This window comes from Pimephales promelas, chromosome 11, assembly GCF_988280905.1.
Source record: "Pimephales promelas chromosome 11, fPimPro1.hap1.1, whole genome shotgun sequence".
NCBI classification, from domain to species: domain Eukaryota; kingdom Metazoa; phylum Chordata; class Actinopteri; order Cypriniformes; family Leuciscidae; genus Pimephales; species Pimephales promelas.
The window spans coordinates 19,266,081-19,290,226 of NC_142779.1; the positions used below are offsets into that span (position 1 = coordinate 19,266,081).

The following is a 24,146-nucleotide window of genomic DNA, read 5'->3' on the forward strand; positions in this document are numbered from 1 at the left end:
ATTAGAAACATATTTGTTCCATTTAGGCCCTGTTTACACCATTATTAAGATGTGTATTTGGTTGATCAAATCACAACGGTGCTAAATGTTGGTGTAAATAGGGTCTAAAAAGTTTTGAGATACTTTCAGAGGATAGCGAAAAGACCACCTACTCTCCACCTACTGACCTAACATGTAAACATTATGGGAAGCGTGGTAGCCAGAGGGGATTTAAATTTTGTCAACTGAAGTCCCAAGTTTGGTTTGAAGATAAAAAACTTACTAAGCATTAATTTTATCACCATTTCTAACACACTCACAGCCTTTGTGAATTGCACAAGCTTATTTCATTGTGGAGTGATTTCTATGCCATAAATAAACAATCAAATCAAGCATTTTGCAAACTCGATTCGCAAACAAACTCAATCTGCTTTACAAAGGAAAACTTGACTCGCAAACAAACAGAAAGCAATGTGCAAATCCAAAGGTCAATTTGAGCGCAAAACGCTGTGGAGAAACACAACATTGTCTTTTACAATTATAAATAAATGATCCTAGATAATATTTCACAAATAATTACAAACCATTCTATAAATTGCATGTAGCCTTTGAACAAATACCAAATCTAGTGCATACGAATGCATATCTGTTACGATTGTGAGACACTTGGCTTTTTATGAGATCTCTCTCTCTCTCTCTCGATTTTCTCACGCGTGTCCTGGCAGATTTTCTCGCAAATGCAGTTGAGCATCTTCCTCTTCTAAAACAGTAGATGTCACTTAGATATGCAGATTAATTTAGCGCTAGTCTCCCAGGAGAAGCACTGATTTAAGCACGCTTGCCTTTGCCTATAGCTGAGAAAAATGAGCGATGAACTGGTGAGTTTCTATCTTACTTTTTCTATATCTTGAGGTTTTCCTTTGCAAAATGTTTATTACATATCTAGACAGAAATTCACATTAGCACTTAGTAGCACTTCACTCTCTCTAAGATAGGTGAATCTATAAGCTGAAAGCTCTCCCATCATATGTTGCTTTTTACATTTTTTTTTATATTGGCCACGTGCAAAATGACTAAAATAGTGGTTGTCTACACTGAACAAGTCTATTTATGTCGTTCTTGTATGTTGTCTCATATCACAGATCTAATTACCCCTTTTTTTAATATGGCATTTTGTCCTCAACAATGTTAAACAAACAGACCCAGTGGCCTTGTAATAAACATCTTGCAAAAGAAAACCTCATGATAAAGACAGAAACTCACGCGTTTTAAATCAGTGCTTTTCCCGGGAGACTAGCGCTAAATTAATCCGCATATTTTAGTGCCATCTTCTCTTTTAGAAGAGGAAGTTGCTCAACTGCATCTGCCCGACACATTTGTGAGAAAATCGAGCCTGAGAGACCTCATAAAAAGCCAAGTGTCTCACAATCGTAACAGACTGATATGCATTTGTATGCACTAGATTTGTTTTTTGTTCAAAGGTTTGTATTTATTTGAGAAATACTGTATTATTTAGGCTCATTTATTTATAATTGTAAAACACAACATTTGTTCCTCTACTGCGTTTTTGCTCAAATTGACCTTTGGATTTGCACATTGCTTTCTGTTTGTTTGTGAGTCGAGTTTTCCATTGCAAAGCAGATCGAGTTTGTTTGCAAAATAATTCTGGCACATAATTCACTCCATATTTCGTACATTAGATCTAAAAATCTGAAAAATCCCATAGATTTACCCACACTTTTACCCACACTTCTCAAAGAAATCAGTACAGAAGTGGTTGAAAGTGGACAAAACAGACAGATTAAACCAAAAAAGGGGAATGTTTCCTCATCTACTTGTGATCCGATCAACCAAAACTTATCCTAAAGCTACAATACCTAATATTTAGATGCCGCTAGAGGGCGCTACATTCAAAACAACAACAACGGCTTTGCTTGATGACGACGTGGAGAAACGCGGAATGATGGGAACTGTTGTTTTCAACTCCACCATGGATAAATCAGTCAGACATGAATCGAAAATTAGTTGTCATGGATGAGGTAAAGTTCGATTTCTATAAATGTTGCGTTTACATGCTTGTTTATCCTTAAAACTGAAATAACCGCAAGAGAAGTCAGGTTCAAAAGTAAATTAGTTATCACAGATGTTACTGTACGAGTCACTAGACGAAGCTATGGTGGAGAGGGTTTGAAGGGGCAGGTCTCTTGCAAGGAGTTGACGTGGCTGGTCCTCCTTTTTGGTAACTTTATAAAAATAAAAAATCATGTACATTTGACACATCTTTTCATGTTGTGTGAGTATTCAACCACAACTATTTTCACAAAATTAACGTTAAGGGGGTCGCACACCGGACGAGAAGCTCAGCGCCGCGTCGCGCCACATCTTTAAAATTCGAACACATTATTATCTATAAGTGTACACATACCGGCGGCGCCATTCGGCGTCTGTCCGCGGCGCCCAGCAACAACGCCTCAGGACCGTGTTCAAACTCCTGCTGCGCCACAGAGCGCCATTTCCATAGTTTTGTATACAATTTTCATTATTTTTGTCTCAAATCGTTGCTAATGGATCCTGACTTCGCCCTATGCTTCAATATGCATTTAGTTTTTCATTCATTTACAGAAATCAGCTGCTTGAATGACAACTGCTGATGTTATTAGATTTTTCAGGTGAGATTCTCAATTCATTCAGTTAACGTATGATCTGAGGTAAAGTTTTCAGAATGCAGACTCAGCAACGATTGTATTTAATTGTACAGTACAATCATAACATAGAACAGACATTATCTTCATTTCCTGTCATTGATGAGAAAGTGCGTGTCCGGTGTTCGATAACGTTACTGTGGGATTGTCCTAAACGTGGCGCGGCGCTTCTCGTCCGGTGTGCGACCCCTTTACAGCCAACAGTTCACATTCCGAATATAAATGAAAAGAATAATTGTGCTCCATTCCATAACAAATGCGCGAAACAAGCTTACGTTTGTTGCTTGATAGACGCTAACACACAAGTACAACTACCGCATTTGTCCAGGACTACACGTAGTACAAGCGGAAACCGAGGTAAGTGGATATGACGCGATTGACTCGCGACTCCCAGCTCCCCCCTGCTCCCCCCTCGCCCCGTTTCCTTGGTTAAAATCGCAATTTTCTCGCGATTTAAACATTGTTTGAAACATTTGGAATATTGTAAGTTATCATCTTAACTAAATATATAACACTGGCCTTGTTATTTTGGTATATTTTAATGCATAAATCTTAGGTATTCCACCTTTAATACCAGGTCTAAACACGGCTTTATTGTTGAATTACCGGTAGTTTATTTATTTGGACTGCCACTTCAGACTATCTTTTGTATAGAAATGTCTTTCATGTTAAAATGCTGATTCATGCTTAAATCAAAAACAAATACCACTTTAAAACAATACTATTGTCCATGATCAAAAAGAGAAAACTGAAACTCTCTCATCATGCGTAAATCAGCATGCACAATATTAATACCCTCTTCCCTGCTTTGGTTTACAAAATATCCAATTATCTGATCCCCTCAGAGTAATTGCTTTAACCTGTCAGCAGCATTGTCTGTAGCTCAAATGCCCAGAGTGAACAGATAGGTCCTCGCATCTTTGAAACTATGGCTGCTATGGTACTAATTGAGCTTCCGTCATTGCTGTCTATGGGAAGTTTTTGTCATCAGAGGGCCCTTAGTGTTACCATTGACAGAGCGAGACAGAACGTATGTGCGTGTGTGTGTGTGCGCACGCACGTTAGCAGATATGAAACAAGCGGTGCTAGCGCCACACGCCAGTCATCTAAGCCAGTCAATTAGAGGTCCCTGCAATTTTCATGATCCTCATTGTTCTCTGAAATTAGGTGGTGAGTGAATAAAAAGCTGCTGTCGGCTTTGCAGCAGTGTTGACTGCTTTAATAGCCAAAACAAAGAAAGTCTCTCCCCGTCTGTTCGGTCTGGATGCACTATGAATATTTCCACAGATTCTGGAAACATGTGGGTGTTTGTAGTGCTTTGAGCATCCACTTCATCTGCATCCAGGTGCATGTAGGCGTAGGAGAACTTCTTTGTTCAAAAAAGGGTCATATGTTAATAGCACACTAACATCTGATGGAAGCATTAGGAGGATCTGTTGACCCATTGCGGCTAATGAAATCATCTGCCAGAGCTGCTTTAGATGAAGCACCATCCAAAAACTAGCTGTCCAAATTGGTTCTAAGGGTCCACGGATGTACAAGATGTCTTTTCAAAGGTTGGTCATGTTGTCTTGAACCTAATGGGATTTCAGGTATGGCTCTTTGCTTTCATTGTGTTCCATGTGGCCTCTTGGGCTCAGATGATATTGAAGCATCTCCTCATCCATCTTGATTAAATGAGATAATAAGGATTCCACATCTGACCAATCGTGTGTATCCGGACTAGAACCGTCATAGGGTCAATTACTACACAGATCCTTCATTTCATCCTTTTTTCCCTCCTCAATAAATCAATTTCAGGCTCGTAAACAAAGGTGGCATGAAATCTGGCAGTTGATACCATGGTTTGAAGTCCAAATGGCCTTTTTTCACTAAGTACCTCATAGAGCTGGTTTAGCAGCTAGGTGATGCTAATTTTTCATGGCAGTTCAATTACATTCCCTTTGCCCTCTTTTTTTCCCCTTCTTCCTTCTTTTTCTCCGTTTCTGCTTTTGGAATCCGTCTTCTGTGAGAATTCATGATGGTGAAGTGCCAAGAATAAGACCGAGCAGCAGTGCCTGAGGGATCCCCTTTCATTTGTTCACAATTCACACACAGCATAGAACATGGCTCCACTCAAAGACATGCAATATGGAGATGAGAACGCTAAAGAAGCAAGAAGTTACTTTTGAACAGGTTGCGAGTACAGCAGGGAGGAAGGCGGACGGAAGAATTGAAAGACAGGTGCATGCTTCTGACGCGTGGAGGAAACATGCCAAGAAATGCATTTGTTTTGTGGATCAGCATTTTCATTGATGAGCTTTTGTCTCTAATGAAAAAACAAAAGAAAAAAAAAAAACTGTTTAGTGTTTCCAGCAGTTGCACATTACTTAATTAAAATGCATGAGGCTTTGTTAGTATGCCATTTTATTACACTTTTTTCCCATTCCAAGTTTTTTATGATGTTTTTATGATAATTTCATCTTTTAAGTTACAGCATATCAGTCATAGCATGACTTCATCAGCATCACGGTCTTGCTATATGTAGCAGTACTATATAGACAACATGACATCATGACTTTTGCGTAAACATACACGCCACTTTCGTGTCAGGTGGCGTGTTATCTCTACGCATTTTGAGCTATCCGCGTGTATGCGTGTATGTCTACGCCATTAACGTCCGCGTCATTCCGCGTGTCCGTACACGCACTCAGATCTCCAGTCATAAATGCCATTAACCCCAGTGACGGTTAAGTTTAGGGATGGGGTTGAGGTAAGTCATATCTTTTTTTACCTAGGATGGTAAAGGAACAGTCATAAATGCCATTAACCCCAGTGACGGTTAAGTTTAGGGATGGGGTTGAGGTAAGTCATATATTTATATAACGTTAAGTCAACGGCGTTCATAAACACGCTGAAAGGCGATTATGCGTCTTGATAGCACGCCAAAAAATGGAAATACGAATTGGCGTGTCATACACACGCTACTTCATGAGATCAGTCTGATATAGAATTACATTTATTATTAATACTTCATTATTATGAAATACATTAATACACTAGCTATTTGTTTAAAAATGTCCATTGTGTTCAAAAATTTATTATTGTGAACATATCATTGTGTCAAATAATACTTTCCATTTTAGACATGCACACTTCCAAACTTTAGCAAAGGAAGGAGCTGCAGGCCAGTGCAAGGTAACCCATGGTTTTGTTAGCATCACATCCGCACTCGTCTGATTACAGCCCTGTGACTCCGACTCCAGACTAAGAGTGGCAAATTAATTGGCCTGTCAATCACAACAAACTCTAGCTCTTCGTTTCACTGAAAAAAAAAAAAATACTGCTAGAAGACAGAAAACATCCAATATAAGACACTGATGCCGGTGACACCAAGGCTGATAATGATTTGAGGAACTGTGGAGATTTCCTTTGACTCCGGCTCTCCTCTTTCTCTTTAATTCCTTCATTTGCTAGTCCTCCATTTACCCATGACAGGATTTTTGACTATGGTCATTAATCATTTCTTTTGTGACTATAACTTAATTGAGAGGTCAAGGTTCAAGGTGAGTGAAGGTCTCCTTCATTCTTTGAATCAAACTGATCACATTAATGAACCTCCCCTGGGGGGTTTGCATGACGTTTTGGGAGCGTTTGTGGATGTTTTGATTTAATCGAGTAATTGTTCCCAACTGTCCTAATTAATGCAGCCATCAGCTCGTAGATCAATAGAGAGTGTAGTGATTGATCTTACTATGGCAATAACAGCGCGTGCCGTTGTTCTAAAGCGGACGTGTTTTCTGCTGTAATTGCTACAGCTTATACAACATATGCTTTGACATGTACGTGTTTATAGTTTATAGTACAAGCCGTAGCGGCTCAGTCTTATTTAAAAAAACAAAAACAAAACACTTGTTCGTTTCTTTTTTTTTTTTTCCTTCTTCCAGGTTGAAATGTATTGTCAACATGGCCTTTTATTGCACCGGCTGTCGTCTTTGTGCGTGTTTGTGCTCTCAATGTCTCTCACTGCATTTTTCTCTTCTAAATGTTAATTATATTGCCATGCCTCTCTTTTGTGTCTGCTTTACCATGCATGCAACGGCGGCACACTCCTGCCTATTGACGCTCCATTCAAAATGTCAGCATTGTAGTCAAGTGTGCAGAGAGCTGTTTTCCAAGGTTCCTCAGGCATGATGTGGTCAGGTTTCTGGCCTGCATTCAATTTTGGAGAGTGCTGTCATGTAGGGACAATGGAAGGGAAATGAATAATGCTGTTCCGTTGACAGGTCCCAAGGAGAACGTTTACAGTGCAAGTGCCATAACGGCGAAATAAAGACTTATTCTATTATATGGACAATATTTAACTGTACCGGCTACATGAATGCTACCTCATAGCATACAGTTTATTTAGGAGAGGTATGAAATCAGACTTAAGAATATGAAAATGGGCAAAACATGCACACACACTGCTGTTCAAAAGTTTGGGATTCGGGGTAAGATTTTTAATCTCTTCTGCCCACCAAGGCTGCATCTATTTAATTAAAAATAGAAAAAAAGCTGTAATATTGTGAAATATTTTTCAAATTTAAAATAACTGTTTTCTTTTTAAATATATTCAGCCCGTTCTCATCCTAAGGTGTCATCTAACTGATGCTTTTGACCATGCGTCAACATCCAATATGTCAATATGAGACACGCCTCCTAGTGGTCTAACCCTACTCCAGACCTAAACCTACTCGCGTCATCTAATTGACGCTGAAGGTTGCCATGTGCGTCGAATTTAGACGCATTGTCAAAAGCGTCAGTTAGACGCCCTAGGATGAGAATGCGTTGATATATTTTAAAATGTTATTTATGATCAAAGCTGAATTTCCAGCATCGTTACTCCATTCTTCTGTGTCATATGATCCGTCAGATATTATTCTAATCTGCTGATTTCATGCTCAAGAAACATTTCTTCTTATTATTAATATCAATATTGAAAACAGTATCGCACTTTTTTTTCAGGATTCTTTGATGAATAGAACGTTCAAAAAACAGCATTTATCTGAAATAGGATCTTTTGGTAACTTAAGTAAAATGGCTCTATATTTAGTAAAGTACATACAAAAGACCTGAACCGGAATCGAAGTGACCCGTTTTAAGTTTGTTGTGCATCACCCCCATTGTGTCTGCCGTAAATTAGGGCATAAAAAAGTTTCCTACTTATAATTACAACTTTTGATGGTGTCCATTTACATTGAGCTCTTAAATGTTCTTTCATTTATTTAAGAGTATGACAAGGCAGGATATTGAAGAACAAAACCCTGAAATGTATCAAACAGTACACATACTTAAGACAACCTAGTTAAAAAAATGTAAAAATAAGAAGAAAAATAGAAAAAAAAAAAAAAAAAAAACATGCGATCTTTATGTAAAAACTTGAATACACAATTAGACCAGATTCGAAACTGTATTTGCTAAAAGAGCTCCACGGCATGTCTGTATGTACAAACTGCTAGGCCCAGAGCCCTATCCTTTTTACAGTATTATAAATAAGCATTTTGCATGGGTGTTTTCCGGGTCTCTGTCTGTCTGGAGCAGTGAGAAGGTGGAGCTGAAGCACTGTCGAGCGTGGCAGTAATTATGATGTCATGGTACCGTGTCAGAGACTGGCATGTCGATGTTAATGAGCTCTCCTCTGCCTCTCTCTCCACCTCCATGGCTTTGATGTCTGCACATGTCAAACGCAGAGGCTCCAGTCTTCGCTCACGTTCTTCTTCCTCTCCCTCCAACTCTCTTCCCTGTGTGTCAGAGTAGCAGGGTCTGTCTGAGCTAATGTTCCTCCTTTTCTCTCAGTCTTTCACTTGCGCTCCAGCTTTTGCTGTCTCCATCTCTGAAAGGTCCTTGTTTAAGACGCAGGAAGGTGGTGGGCGATGTGAAATTGCAGTGAAAGGTTCTAAGAGAGAGTAATGCATATTGAACCTTTTTCAGGTTCAGTTTTCATTCATCATGACATAGGCAAAAAAAAAATAAAATAGTGAGCATGTTTCGAATTTATGTTTGTAATAAAAAAAATACTATCAGTATAACAATGTACAACATTTTCTTGATTAGTAAGCTACAAAATACAAATATTTTGTCTGCCTTGTATATTAAAAGTGAAACAAATATGCTAAAATATAATATCCTATTTATTTATTTTAAATCTAAAAATAAATTGGATGTAAAAACAAAAACCTTATATTTATATACACTGTAAAAGCTTTATATAATCAGAAAAAAATGGTGGCAACAGATTACAAGTAATATTATTAATTGAATGTAACAAATTAGAATTGAGTAATAATTAATCAAATTAATTCCTTAAAAGTTAACCATTTAAAATGAGTAAAACTTACAACAACTACCAAAAAAACATAAATTGATGTCACCATTATGGTGATCGGTGTGTGTTTTAGGTTTGTTTTAAAATGATGGTTTTCTCTTTCAGCGATTCTGCTTTTTAACATCAGATGTCTTCAATGTAATATAAAGAGTTCTTAATTAATCTTTGACGTCTGTCTGAAGTGAAATATTTTTGTTAAATTTTTTGGTGCAAACTTTACTCATTTTAAATGGTTCATTTTAAATTTAATTAATTATTACTCAATTCTAATTTGCTAAATTTAATTAATAATATTGCTTGTAATCTGTTGCCACAATTCTATTGATTAGATATAGCACATTCATTTTTTACAGAGTACTTTTCTTTTATATCCTAAAACTCTCTATATTTTTTTTTTTTGTTTAAATTCCCAAATTGTCAGTGTGGTCTTAGGCTTTTGGCCTGTACAGTTAGGTCTATTTTATCCATCATATTTTGTAGCTTAATACATCTCCAGAATGATATGGTCATTATTTGCTCATTCCATGCTTTCAAAAATGAAAAATTCAATCCCATTCTTGTGCTAACAATGCTGGAAATAACAAAAAAGATTCATCAGCAGCTTAGTGTCACTTACTGTAAGAAGCCATGCTCATAAATTTGACGAAACTACTATCGAATTCCAGTCATCGCTTTGTTTCCTCTAAGCCTAACCTAGTCAGATGACCAAATTACATCACAGGGATCTAGAGCAGACTGTTGTGAGATCAACTCATTTGTTTTAATAAGAGTGTGATATTGGGTCTGATGACAGTCTAGTATGGGCAATGAGAAACAGAGAGAGAAACATAGGGATCGGTGAAGAACGAGGAGAGATGCTCATTTGTCGTCATTAAGTGCTTGTCGAGGGTCACTTGATTTGTGTGTACCTAAACATGCATCGATCACCATGGCCGTGCAAAGCACCAGACGGTGAAAGATACATTTAACTGGTGATGCTCTAATCTTTTCTTCATTACTCAAAACTAGTTGTTAACGGCAATTTGGCATCCTGTTCATAAACTGTCATTAGCTGTTGCTGTATAGAAGTCTCTTAATGCATTGTAATTGAGCGTTTTGTCATTTCTGATGGACAATCTGCTGTATCACAAAGCCATGATTTGACAAGTCATTTCATCATTGATTTAAATCTCATTTACAACAATGTGATGAATATGAAACTAACTTTTTCCAATTCAGCTTTGCTGGTTTGACATAGTCGCACTGCTGTTATTCATGCACATTGGCGTTTGATTTACACCAAGCAGGTTTAATGCAGTTTTAATGAAAGTACATTGATGTAGCGGTCTTATTTAAGCACTCAGGTACTAGATGCAGTGCTGTGCCTGTAACCTTATACATTCCCAATATAGCACTGCCTTATTGGTCTAATAAAAGAGTTACTGTGCAATATAGTAAGATGATATTTTTTGATAAAAATTGATCAAAACATTATTTCAACTCATTAAGTGTTACATCGGTGGACACCGTGCAAACAGTAACATAATATAAATTCAGTGCATACTCAGTGAAATGCACATTCGACCATGCATGAGCAGGTGTTTTTGATGTTACTTTATCTTTTATTTTAGCATGGCTAGAACACTGTAGTCAACATCCAGGACTAGAACTGTTTAAGGGTTACCCTTTATTTCGATGGTCCACTTTAGACATTCTACTATAAGCAACTTTGCAACTACAAGTACTGTTACTCTCATTAGAGTGTTGGTAGACTGTAGTGGACCATTAGGTTAGGGTTCAGTGTGTGTTAAAATTCAGTTTAGTAAAATAAGCGGTAGAATGTCTGTTGGGGGAGCATCACAATAAAGTGTTAGCAGATATTATCATGCAATATCCACTTTTTTAGCCCTTAAATGCATTTTGTTGTATATTTGGAGTGTTTATAAGTACAGAAAAGATGAAATTATTCTCTTCAGGTGCTTCGTTTATATCTTTATGTTGTGTTTTGGTCATATTTTTCAACCTGTTCAGATTTTTCTGTTCTCTATGAAATTTTTTGAACAATTGCGTCGCAGTATTTGTTGCGGAACTGACCAACTTTCACTTATAACACAGTTACATACCACTGCATCCATATGAAGACGTCATTTTCAAATCGCTCGCTCTGGCTCGAACATGTAAGGCTTGATGGACAAGTCTTCCGTTGTTGAGATTTTGTTAACGTGTGAATAAAAATGTTCTTTGAAGCTATAGTATATAATCGTATATCTCTAATCAAACTACAAAAATGGCCGAACGGGGTTGAGTTGAACCGACCGTTAACTCAGCAACCTGGAGAGCAGGCGGGGTGTGACACATCTCCTTTTATTTGAATGGGGCCACTTTAAAACGAGTTGCTCACAAACGCACATCAGAAAAGGGGAAGAAAAGGGGCCTGTGGAGCTATAATAATGAGGAATTCAGACCCAAGCATTGCAGTTATGTTTTATATAGACACAAATGTATGATTTATACTGTATGTAAAAATGAATGATTTAAAAGCATGATATGTACCCTTTAAGCAGACAGTCTACTAATACGCTAATGAGAGTTAGTTGACATGCTAGTTATAGTTGAATGTCTTAAGTGGATGATGGACATAGTGTTACCATCAATAGTTTTGATCTTCTGGTGTCTGCATTTCAGGGAAACCTGCTTTATTTTTTTTATTTTATTTTTTCCGATGCACACAGAATGTTAGCATTTCTATATTATAGATGACACAATATGGGCCATAGCTGCTGGGAAATGTTGTTGTATTAGGTGTGAGTTGTAATATTGATTGTATGTGGCAGTTATGTAGAGTGCCCCAAGAGCTGCTTTGTGTCAAATCAGAGTCTCCCATCACCCCCTTGTGTGCCGTTGTGTCTGCAAGTCTTTCCTTTCCATCACAGGAAATCTTTCAGGAGAATTCCCTCACTTAGAGTTCCTGCTGTGATTTCTGAAAGCTGATCGTCCCTTTCCCTCATTGTGTTACTTGTTTTACTGAGTTTGGCTTCCTTTGTCGCTGTTTATTTTAGATGTGACCTGTGAAGGTACTGAAATCACAAATCAACTTCTCTCGCCCATGAATGGCTGGTTTTTTCAGCTTTGTACATGTTTATGCCTGAGGGGTGGATTTTAACATCTACGTTTTGTTAAGTGAAAGTCCCAATGAAACATTGAAAAAAAATGATCATTCCATCATTTATTTTATGCAGTGGTGTTCTGAAATGAGGCAAAGTCTATATAAAAATATAATATATGTACCAGTAACACTAATGTTGTCACATTTTTTTTTCTGGATAAATAAACTACTTTACATAACATTTTTATATTTACAATGCAAGTCATTTTCTATTTATTAAAAAACAAGTATACCAATTGGAGAAATAGTCAGCTTATTATTTTCGGATCATCAGTCAACATTATCAGTCACAGACACGAAGACGTACCTTTCATTTCACCAATCTGATTGCACAATCATCATGTTTTCAAGCCAATTTAAGTTTGATTTTGATGTGACATAAAACTGTGATATGCTTAAAGTTGTTTACATACTTTTTAAGTAGTCTTCCCATTAATGGCATCACTTTTTTCATTCAAACCGATTCCTGAAGGCTTACAAAAACAAGAGGAGGGATTAATGCCACAAACCAATACTATCTTCCCATAACCAATCATATCCAATCATAGCACGATAGAGGGATTGCCTCCTCTCTCTCAAAATAGATTATTTTACTACTGGAGGTAGATATGCGAGAGGTCCCAGGTTCATATCCCGGACGAGCCCCCAATTATTTTACGTCTCCCCCCTTAATAGGTCTAAAATTAATAGGGAAAGTAACATAAGTATTACATTTAGTTAAATCAATAAAATAAAAGAAAATTGGTTCAGTTTCTGATAACTTGTGTTGGGATGAATCAGACAGACAGATTTAGTGAATGGTTTTTAGTAGGACATAATGATAACCTGATGGTTTTACAGTTTCTAAGTGAATAAATAATGATTTACAAAATATACACTAATGATGATACAAAAAAGCAGAACACAGGAGAAAGAGACAATGAGCGGTGCTAAAGCAAAGAAATAAACATAACAAAACACACTAACCTTAACCCCTTTCATATTCCTAAACTATCAAAGAAATACACGAAAATTAACAATTCTTCGGCAATGAATCGCCATCTACACTAAATAACAAACATAAATACATGAAGTAGCACCTGCTCCTTACTTGATGTATATAAACAACCTCAAATCCTAACGTGTTGCATTGTGTAGATCACGTGACAGACTAACTGTCCCTTCTCAGTGAATCTTGGGAGATCAATATGGTACAGCAAAGCCACACACCCCAAAATAATCAAACAATACAAACTTAGAGAAAAAAAAGAAACAAAAAAAATCGAGGAGGCTTAGCAAACAACAACACACTGCCACGAGAGAAAACACGCCCCTCCTGTTCGCTCGTCACTTCCAGGTCTTTATATGGAGAAGGTGAGTTTGGATTGGTTCTTTAGGAGGATGTCATCACGTTGATTAATCATGATAGACACGGACTAACCAATCATGAAACCTAAGAATAAGGACAGTAGAGAACAAAAGAAAGGGAGGGGGAGAAGAAAATGCAACCAAAATACGACACAGACGTAACAGGAGGGAACTGCCTCCCTTGCCTCGGAGGACACACACACTCTCTCTCTCTCTCTCTCTCTCTCTCTCTCTCTCTCTCTCTCTCTCTCTCTCTCTCTCACTCTCTCTCAGTATTTTCGATTGCACACTGCTCATTTAATTTAGAAAGTTTGACTCCACAGCCATTATAGAGTAGTGATTTATTTAGGGTATAATATAGTACTGTCCCCTGGCTCACCTGTTATCCAGAAAACACTATAGAGTGACTGTATCTGCAAAATATTTGTCCTATTATTTTGTATAATTCGTTATTCATTTTCAAGCCATTATTTGTGCCTTTCTGAATAAGGTATTTGGCTTGGGAAACACCCCTTTAGTTAGTAGGAAAAAAAACAAACGGTAAGACACTGGTCCAAAAGTATTCAGATCACACTCTCAACGCTGGTTGACTGCGTGACTCTTGACTGTTGAGTTCCTCCCCCTCTCTCCCTCCCTCCCTCCCTCCTCAGGTTTTGTTCTTAACTTCTCCATTGAGCGTGATTAATGGCTGTTCCAGTTGTAGCAGGGCTATGTTCCAGACCATCCTGATTACGACTCTCTCTTTCGGGCTGCGGTTCTGGCATTGCCGGCGAGTCTGCCGGGACCTCTGTGAATTTACAGCAGTTATGTTCTGGCAGAGTGGCACAGGGACTCGGTTAGGGTTGTCCTGGGCTCTGTTATGGCACCTCTGCTGCCGCGGAACTCGTGTGCGAGCTGCTAGCAATATTACAGACAGGCCAGAGGCTGCCCACGGGAGTACTAAAACTTATTATGCCATTCCTCTTTGCTTGACGTACGGCACGGCATGCTGGGAACACAAAACTTCCCATCTCAACTCTCGTTGTTATGGCCCATCTTTCTCCCTTTCTTTTTATAAATTCATGTCTCTTTCTTCCTCCCTTTACCCCCCTCCACTCACCTCAGAAGAAAATTTCAGTCCCGTCTTCTGTGTATTTGTCAGATTTGCGGATGTGGATAGCTCTGCGGGAAGTCGGAAGAATGAGGAATGAACTTTGACTAGCCAATCCTTGTGAAATCAAGAGATATTGCGTTTCTCTTCTAGCAAGGAGCGATCGCAGTGCTTAGTACGGCATGGCACAGCCCAACCTAGCATCTGCATGCTGCGTGCGATTGCAAATTTAAAAGCAATTGAACAGCAGTGATTTGTAAAATGACATGAATCAGCCGTTGTCTCAAATCTCATTATTGAGTTGCTTGAAATTGACTTTTTTTTTTTTTCCCCAGCAAAGGCAGAAAGCTGATTGGTGTATTTCTTTCTATTTGTTTTTATCTTTGCTTTAACCACAAAGTATAATTTCAGGCTCTCTCTCAGTTCTCTCTACCTTTGTCCTTGCTCTGTGTTATCCGGTCTCAAGAACATCATGTGAGTGAGTGTCTTTGATGGACAGAGTGCACATGATAGTGGAGTGGTAACCAGTCTTGATTCTGTTTATTCTGCCACGTTTGATGAAGTCGTTTGATCCGCTGTTTCAAAGTCATCCAGTGTCCTTGTGAGAGCTTCTATGCTTCCTACTGATAATGATGGATCTCTCTCTCTCCCTCTCTCTCTCCCCCCCTCTCCCTTTGTGGGTCTTTTGAGTTTAACTCAGTGTTTCTGTTCTTAACAACTGTTTTGGTGGATCTTTATAAGTAGACAAAGACACTTTATTCTGGCACAGATATCAGTTACACATAATGACAGTTTCAGTGTTCAAAGACTTTCTCCACTGATATAGTTTGGCAGAAATTGTTTCCATCAGCTGATTTTAGCCCATTTCACACAGAGATTCTGGAAAAAAAACATGGATAATGTGACCCGGCATTTGTCCCGGGATTGTCTGATTTCGGTTCATTCACACTGCCAGTGATTTGCCGGGATCTATGAGTGCGTTCTCACACACCCCGTAAAAATCCTGGAAAGACACATGACGTCAGGATGAGACGTTTAACGTACGCGTCAAAAACATGTACAGGTGCATACCGTTCTACAAAGCTGGTGAACGATCTCAGCTTCAGCGTGGATAGTGAGGAGCTCCTGGTCTCTGCTTCGTTCCAGTTTGCAGACATTTGTTCGTCCTTTCTTTGTTGATGACGAACACAAACTTTCTTCTAAGAGCAACAGAGTCATGCGATGGCACACACATCACTATGACACACCCCTTATGGGATTGGTCCTGGGTTTTTGTTCACACAGCGCGCGTTCCGGGACTTATTCCGGCAATGTTACTAGGTCCCCAACCCGGCATCGATGCCGGTATCAATCCCGGGTCATGTTTGCATTCACACAGAAGACGTTCTGGCAATTTTCCGGGATCAACGCGACATGTGAAAGGGGTTTTGTTTAACTCTAGACTTATCATGACTCTTTCTTTCTTTCTTTCTTTCTTTCTTTCTTTCTTTCTTTCTTTCTTTCTTTCTTTCTTTCTTTCTTTCTTTCTTTCTTTCTTTCTTTCTTTCTTTCTTTCTTTCTTTCTTTCTTTCTTTCTTTCTTTCTTTCTTTCTTTCTTTCTTTCTTTCTTTCTTTCTTTCTTTCTTTCTTTCTTTCTTTCTTTCTTTCTTTCTTTGTTTGTTTGTTTGTTTGTTTGTTTGTTTGTACCGAGGACCCCAGGGGTTCCTGATGTCACTATATAAACCCTTCACACTGACCTACCGTTCGCTCTTAAAGGATTGTGTTTCCTTTTAAATCCTAGATAGCCGTTAATGCATAGTAATCGAAATGCCCACAGGCCAACGGCCAGCCATGTCTCTGAAAATACAGAATAACATCTCAAGATTATAATGTAGGAAAATAGTTTTTTTTCCCCTTTCAAGAAAGTTCACCCTGCCAATGGCTCACTTTGAGACCACTACACTGGAGTGTTTTGAAATGAACATTGCCAGACTTTTGCAGAAGGCCAGAGAGAAAGCTACACCTCCTCCTCCAGTTTTCTGTCATCTTCTGATGTTTCCTGCATCTTGGCTTGAGAGCTCAGCGGAGAGAGCAGCCTTGCATTATTTAGATAGGCAATCGCTCAGAAATTCCACTGTGTTTAGACGTTCCAGGGCGTACCAGGCTAAAAATATCAGTTAGGGCCCTGCTACTGTACTCAACGTCCATGTAATGAAACCTCCAGGTGTGGTTATTCATCTCTCACTCGCTCTCTCCAGCACGCGGCCCTCTTTCTTGGTGGCATTGTTGCCGTGGAGATGGATGGATGCTGAGGCGTGGAATAAATCTGCATTCGTTTGATGACGGAGCAACCACACAGGTGTTCAATTGCCAGCATTGGTGTACTTTGTGTGGAGACCACATGAGACACCAACCTGAGATGGTTAGCACTGATTGGATGAACAGAGAAGAGTTATGCGAGAGCGGAACGGGAACTCACCTCCCTTTACGCAAACGTTGAGAGTCTTTTGTGTTGTTTTATTGTTATTTGTGTGCTTCTCAGATTGGAGTTTATACACTGCTGTTGTTGGACATTGATATCGCACTAGTCAATTTCCGTTCCTTATGCTGACTGTTTATGTGAAGCGTTTATAAGGACACACTGTTTCTCATTATTTGCAGTATTACTGTCTCATTAAAAAAAATGAGTATGTACGCTCTCTTGTGTAAACAATCCAAAACAAAGTGTTGCAGTTCAACAAATGTTCCTAACACGGTTTATTGCAATGAAACCTGCCAACGCATGTTGTATATTTTTTTTTCCCAGCAAGTGTCTGTGTTGTCATTGCAGAAACAGATGCCATTTCTTAGTACTTTTAAGAGTGTGTCTATTAAATCCAGTAACGGTGTGATTAAGGGGTGATGTTTCCTGTATAATAGTATTCAGAAATAGATTGTTGCATTTTTTCAAATGTAAGTGGCACTTCCTTGTGCAACATTTTCTTTTATGATACCAGGGTGTTTTGAGTGGTTTCAAGGGCATTGCTATGCAGTTGCTAGGGTGTTCTGAGAGCTTGCCTGGTTGATCAGGTCTGCAAGTTGATGGTTTTGAGGTCATTTATGTTAGATGTGTGGGTGATTGTGTTGATTATTTAATTGAATAAATATCACATTTCATTGTGTTATACTATTTTCATGCTAAACGTAAAACTTGGCTCGTGGTATTTTCTGCATATATATATATATATATATATATATATATACGGTTGTATGTATTTTTATTTGTTTAATTATTATCTAATTGTATTTATTACTACTTATAACTACTTTTATTTTAATCAGATTTTTATTTAATTACCCAGCTTACCCCTGCTTTTGAGTGTCATACTGAACCTATTTTTGATCTAAGTTAAAGGAAGATATACCATTTCTATATACTTTTTTTTTTTAAATATTGCTTTAACAATGCACTTTATTATGATTAACTTGCAGTTTTGGATTTGTGGTGAAAAAAAATAGAAACGTGTGTTGCACATTTTTTAGGCTTTTAAACTTTCTTTGTTCTTGAAAAAGTATGAATGGCTTAATTTTTTTTTAAGTCAGTGTTCTCATTTTTGTCTTTAATAAGCTGGATCAAATTGAATAGACAATATGTTCTGGCCCATACATTGTCTCCCCTCACTGTAGCAGATGTCTGTTTAATATGTCATGTTACGTGTTTACATCATTAACAGCATCCGAATGATTGGTGTCACATGTGATAAAGAGGAGCTGTCTCACACACTGAGGTCTAAACCCTGTGTTCATCCAAATACTGTCCATTTTATTTGCTAATGAAAGACAAGCATAGAGAAAATAGCTTCTTGTTAATTTCAGGCCGCTTTTGACATGCGCATGCACAATGATTTATTTGCATGCAGAGTAAGAGCAGTGAAGATCCTGAGAGCACATTAAACCTGAAACAATTAAAGAGACTCTGTCAACTCCTTCCGTTTCACTCTGACATTCTCTCGCTCACATTGATACGGCAGCCAATCACTTGTTTACTAGCAAATAAAGCATCTACGAGTGAAGTGAGACTAGAATGCTGTTCAGAGAGAAAGGAACTACATTTGAACTCATCAATGTTAACAAGATATCCACTGAGATACAGTAGCAGAGGAAAGTTAGAGAGAGATTCCGTTTGAAATGACAGAGCATAGGGCATTTATTTTGACTTTGAGCTCCAGGGCGTATATGGTAGTCCCTGGTGTAGAGCAATGTTGTGTTGCATGCTGTGATGTGCACATGCTTTCTTTCTCAACTGTGAGAGAGAGTCTGAGAGATCATACAGTATAGAGAGATATGAAGTGGGAGGCTGCTGGTCATCCATTTCAGTTTTACATTCTGTTCTGATTCTTTACAGATTATCAAGGGAAGTCTTATGCACACAAATGCCCTATATACTTTTTTGTTTTTGTTTTAATGAACTCTTATTTTTTCTTATGCAGTACACATATTTAAACACATTTGCACAGATTCTTTGTATGGGAGAGACTACTAAAATATTGTGTTGTAACCCTCATTTTGCGAAATTCATGAAATATTCATATGCTGGTTTTATTTGTCAAGCTGTGATAAGCATTTGTGCTCATTATTGTAGTCTTGTTTTTACCATTACGTCTCTCAATGTTGTTCTTAAATTCAGAGTAAAGGTTATATTCATATAATACTCACAATTAGCTACAAAATTGAAAATAATCTCTGGTGTTATACACAGAATTAAAAAAAAAAAAAAAGACATATATGTGACCAAGACACTTTATTCAGTCATATGGATTCCATGAGCAAGCCAGACTCTCTAATGCCAGTTTAGGGACCTCCACCCCTTTCTTGCCCCTTGGCTGCCAAGCAGATGGTCACTTATTAGTGGTAATTAAAATTCCATCATTGATCATAGTTTGTAATCATATTTAACATGAGTCATGTTAATAATTAAAGGGACAAAGATATATGGCTGTCATTTAAAAGCAGCAGGGGGAACTCGGCCACCAGGAGAAGTTCATCCTTTATGCTTTTACCTCTATTGGTGAGAAATGAACCATTTTACTTGCTGCTTTCCGGCTTCATAGTCTATCTCATGTTAAACATAGTATCAACTAGATTTCAACTACATGAAATTTGAAAACAGCCCACTTCCTTGTTCATAATTCATACACACTGTTCATTTGTCGATTTCTCAAAGACAGACACATGGCGGATAACATAAATTAATATGCACTATTATAGATCCCACTCTTTCTTAGGCTGTTATGAAGACGAAACGAAGGCCTTTAGTGTGGCTCAGACGAGGCGATTCACAGCCATTCAAGGAACTATACAGCTCCTTGGCATGGGAAGTTGTAAGCCAGCTAATTAGCTAGCATTGTCATTAGGAAGCTTGGGGAAAATAGCCCAAAGGCTGATTATTTGATCATCAGAGAGGTCGACATTGGTTGTTTGCAGCAGAAAAGAGAAGTGAATGATTTTACCATTCTGTCTAATAACTGAGGGTGTAGTTTCTCACCCACATCAATGCTTTAGCCATCTGTGTTGGAAATCTGCAATTGCAGCTATTCACGGAATGCAAGAAATTGATCGAAAAACTCTGGAAAAACGGCTTGCGGTTGGGAGGAGTCGAGCAGAAAGATGCGCGAGTGTGTGTAACGTTAGTGATCACTTCGTCAAAGGTGAGTTAATAGAACTTAAGTGATGTTTGTGTAACGTTTACGAACTTTGTAAAGTCAAATTATGTCTGTAAGACGAGTTAGTTGCTGATATCTACTGCCTCGATGGCAGGAAAATCTTTCAATTCAGTTGAAAAATCACTCCTCTTCATAACGTAAGGATCACGTCCAACATATGTTTGATTTTTTGTTTATTTCTTTCTCTTGTAATAGCGTGTAAAGTAGTACAGTACGTACTTTCCTCCATCTCGTGCATTGCGCTCTTCACTCCCTGCCCTCGATCTGAATTCTGCGCGTCATCATAATCATGTGACTAGAACCCAGCTATTGTGTTTTATTCAGGACTCTTTGAACATTTTACACTTCAGAATCACCACTTTATTCAGAACGACATACAATTAGTGCTTTAAAACGAGCTAATTAAAATGGAAGTTTTATCCTCATGAATTTATGGTCAAATTGTTTACTTCCATTTGTATAATGTAATAATAATGACTGTATTTTTTTATTTTATTTTTAATGGAAAAAGTATAATACAGAAGGTGGTGTGTCCAACATCTCAATTGGTGGTGTTGAGCTGTAGAGAGGTGCTTATTTTGTATTAAGCTCTGTGTCTGTAGTTAAGTGTAATGGTCAGGAAAGGAGTAAGGGCTCAGGCAAATACTTTGACATTTGAGCCAGCGAGACACTGACAGGATGAGCTAATGACTGGAAATCCTGTCCAACTGCACCGTCACTCAATTATCGATTTGTTGTCATGAAAATTGAGTTGTGTAAAAAAAAGTGTCTTTTCCTTGTAAGCTGTACAGTCAATTAAAAGCAAAACTGTGATATAAAAATGATTGATATGTCAGTCAAGCAATCTGAAACGCTTGCTTTTTATTCATGTTTTGTATAAGGTATCATACTGACAAGATTTCTCTGTTTTATCATGCAAAGTAAAGTGGTTATAAAAGGAAAATATTACCATCGCACCATTGTTTTGCATAGTTTGCATACCTTACACTCAAAAGTTGTCAGATTAAAACTAATATTAAATCATGCTAGAGTGAAAAATTGCATTCCATTTTTTTTTTATAAGGTGTGTATAAGATGACCAGTAAGTAGACAGAGAACAGAACATCTGTGGCTTAGACTATGTAGCATGTTGTGTGTGGAAATATGGGCAGTCAGCCCAAAATAATAGAGTTTAAAGTCAACTCACATGAGGCCATAATGAAATAAATTGACTACATGAACAAATGCAATTACAACAACCAGATGTGCTTGCATGCAATTAGACAATTATGCAAGGTGAGCTTCTGTTTGATTCTGTCGGGCACATATTGTTCCACTCCATCCCTCCTGACAGTTTTCCGTGCCCTTGTTCACTTGCAGCTCTAAAGCAATAGAGTAAACTGTGTCATCAGGATTATCATTTAACATTTAGTGCTGAGAATTCAACTTTGCCATCAGATGATTTAATTACATTTTAAATAAATATGAAAAACAAGAAAACAGCTATTTTAAATTTGATCATTATTAGTTTTTTACTTTATTTTTGATCAAATAGCAAATTGCTGAACATTAAAAAAAATCACACACACACACACATTATATATATATATATATATATATATATATATATATATATATATATATATATATATATAATTAACATTGAACTTACCACCTCAAAAAAGTAGGGGGGGGGGGTTAATATGATAATCAAAAGGAATGGTTACAGCACTTTTAAACAGCAAAACATTAATTATGGAATCTTCTGTGATTATTCTTAATACAGAGAAAGCTTGTCTTTTTGTGTTTTTAATTGTGGATGTCATTCTTTAGTATCTAAGTTGTATAACACAGTTTGATGAACTACATAATCCAGAATCATGTGTTGTTAACCCGAGTGACTTTGAGAGTCAGGTGTTAGTGTTTGCAGCTTATGTAAATATTACAAATCTATGAGCATCTTCAAATGTCTTCAAATAATTACATTGTGTGCATCCTCTGTATCTCCTCTGTACAGTAGAGTTACATTAACACTTTGTATATGCAAACAGCAGCACTCTGTTTTCATCCTTTTAGAAGTCAGAGGCTGTCATGGAGCATGCAAGAAAACACAAACATCCTTTTAACTGCATAGAGACCCGAGTATGAAGCATAGTAGTCTCTCTCTTTCTCTCCCTCTCTCTCTCTCTCTGATATCTACAGCCGCCACATGCTTGCATTTTTCTGTTTTTCTCTTCTAGAAAACATTATTCCTTTGAAAAGCGGCAATCCCTTTTTATGGCCGTATTCCTCCTTCAGCGGCGCGACAGCGCTTTTGTGCGTCGATAAGAGTTTGTGACTGAATTGTTCTTTGATCTGCCCCTAGTGGAGCAGGAACTCCAGAAGGTTTAGCAGCGAGATGCTAATGTCGGGCTCGAGTGTGCTGATATCACCCCCCAGGCCTGTTTTACAGTACAAAGACAGTCTCAGTCTTAATGCTGCCTGCTAGAGAATTCTGTTGACAAGGTTTCGGTTCTTTCTTTTTTTTCTTTTTTTCATTTTACTTCCCTAAGTGGAGGTTTAAATGCAGCAAGCACATCATATGTAAAATTTATGCAAAGTAATACTACTAAATTGAAGGGGGTTTGGGCGCTGGGAACCTGGATTATTCCATGCTCAAAACAGACTCTGGACTTAGAAAAGGACACAACTCTGCTGGAAAATGACTGTACACTTATATTAATTAATGCAACTTCTCAATAAAAAAACTAAAAGACTAGTTGAACTAGCTGATGCTTGGGTAAAGTGGAAAAGGGGTGATCTATAATTGCCAAGTCAGGCATGGAGTAATAGCACAACAACAAATCGTTTCAAAGAATAACGGTGTACAATGCATTTTACAATTCCAGACACTGTATGTAAGTTCCTGTAGCCATTAGCTTTGGATTTAGCTACATAATTCACCCTTCGCCTGGAGTTTGATTGACAGGTGATGTGACCAATCATAACGCTCAATACGCCATTTTGTCCGATAAACAAACCAGACAAGAGAGTTAGTAGGTTAACATCGTGGACTTGGTTTTGAAATGAAAATTGTGTATTGATGTTCTTTCGCAGTTGAAACAACATACCTTTTGATGTTCATTCATGTTTATTTACTCGTAGGAACAGATGATCAGCTCATGTGCCGCTTGAATTGAGGTGGTACAGCGATCTTTGACCACACATTAAAAAGCCACAAGAACTGTATTTATTGTTTGATTTTCTTCATTTTTTTTTTGAAATTGACTTTGTTTTATATCAAAAGTAACCTGCAATTTCTAATTTCTGCATTCGCATTTTCAGTGTCCTCTTTGCTTTATGATGTATTTTTCACTGCGTGAGAACATGAGATCGCTTTGGCTTGTATAACGTAGCAACAGTTGGGGGGTTGCAAAGGGCCAATTGGAATCAAATATGAGCAAATTTGGTCTAACAAGCTACATTTTCACAGTATTATGAATCTGAATTTGAAATATTGTGCCAAGACTAATGATTTTTTTTTTTTAAGCAGCAAAAACTTACATCACAATATTATTGATTCAATCTGAAACTGTGCTTGCGTTTTGATGCCTTTTCTTGTGACCTTTCCAGGCTCAGGAAAGCAAAGGGCATGACATATTTACTAAGGTATGGATCAGTTCTTGGGAAAATCTTTTTGAAATTCAGGAAAGACCTCTTTTTTTTAGGCTGTAGTGGTGGGAATTGTGTTGTTTGTCTTTTGGGTCACTTCAGTGACGAGAGTTAGAGATCTGGAATGTTGGTTTTGCAGTTAAGTTCATGGTGTATTTGTGTCTGATGTTGTAACTTATTTTTGTCATCTGGGCCTTATCCTAGTACTTAAGTAAGCAATAGTAAA

At 37.8% G+C, this 24,146-nt stretch overlaps 1 protein-coding gene across 4 annotated transcripts in view; it reads left to right on the forward strand.

Moving 5' to 3' along the window:
- The window catches only part of macrod2 (mono-ADP ribosylhydrolase 2), a 618,043-nt gene that overhangs the window by 271,671 nt on the left and 322,226 nt on the right, over positions 1 to 24,146 (forward strand). The gene's annotated exons all lie outside the window — the stretch shown is intronic.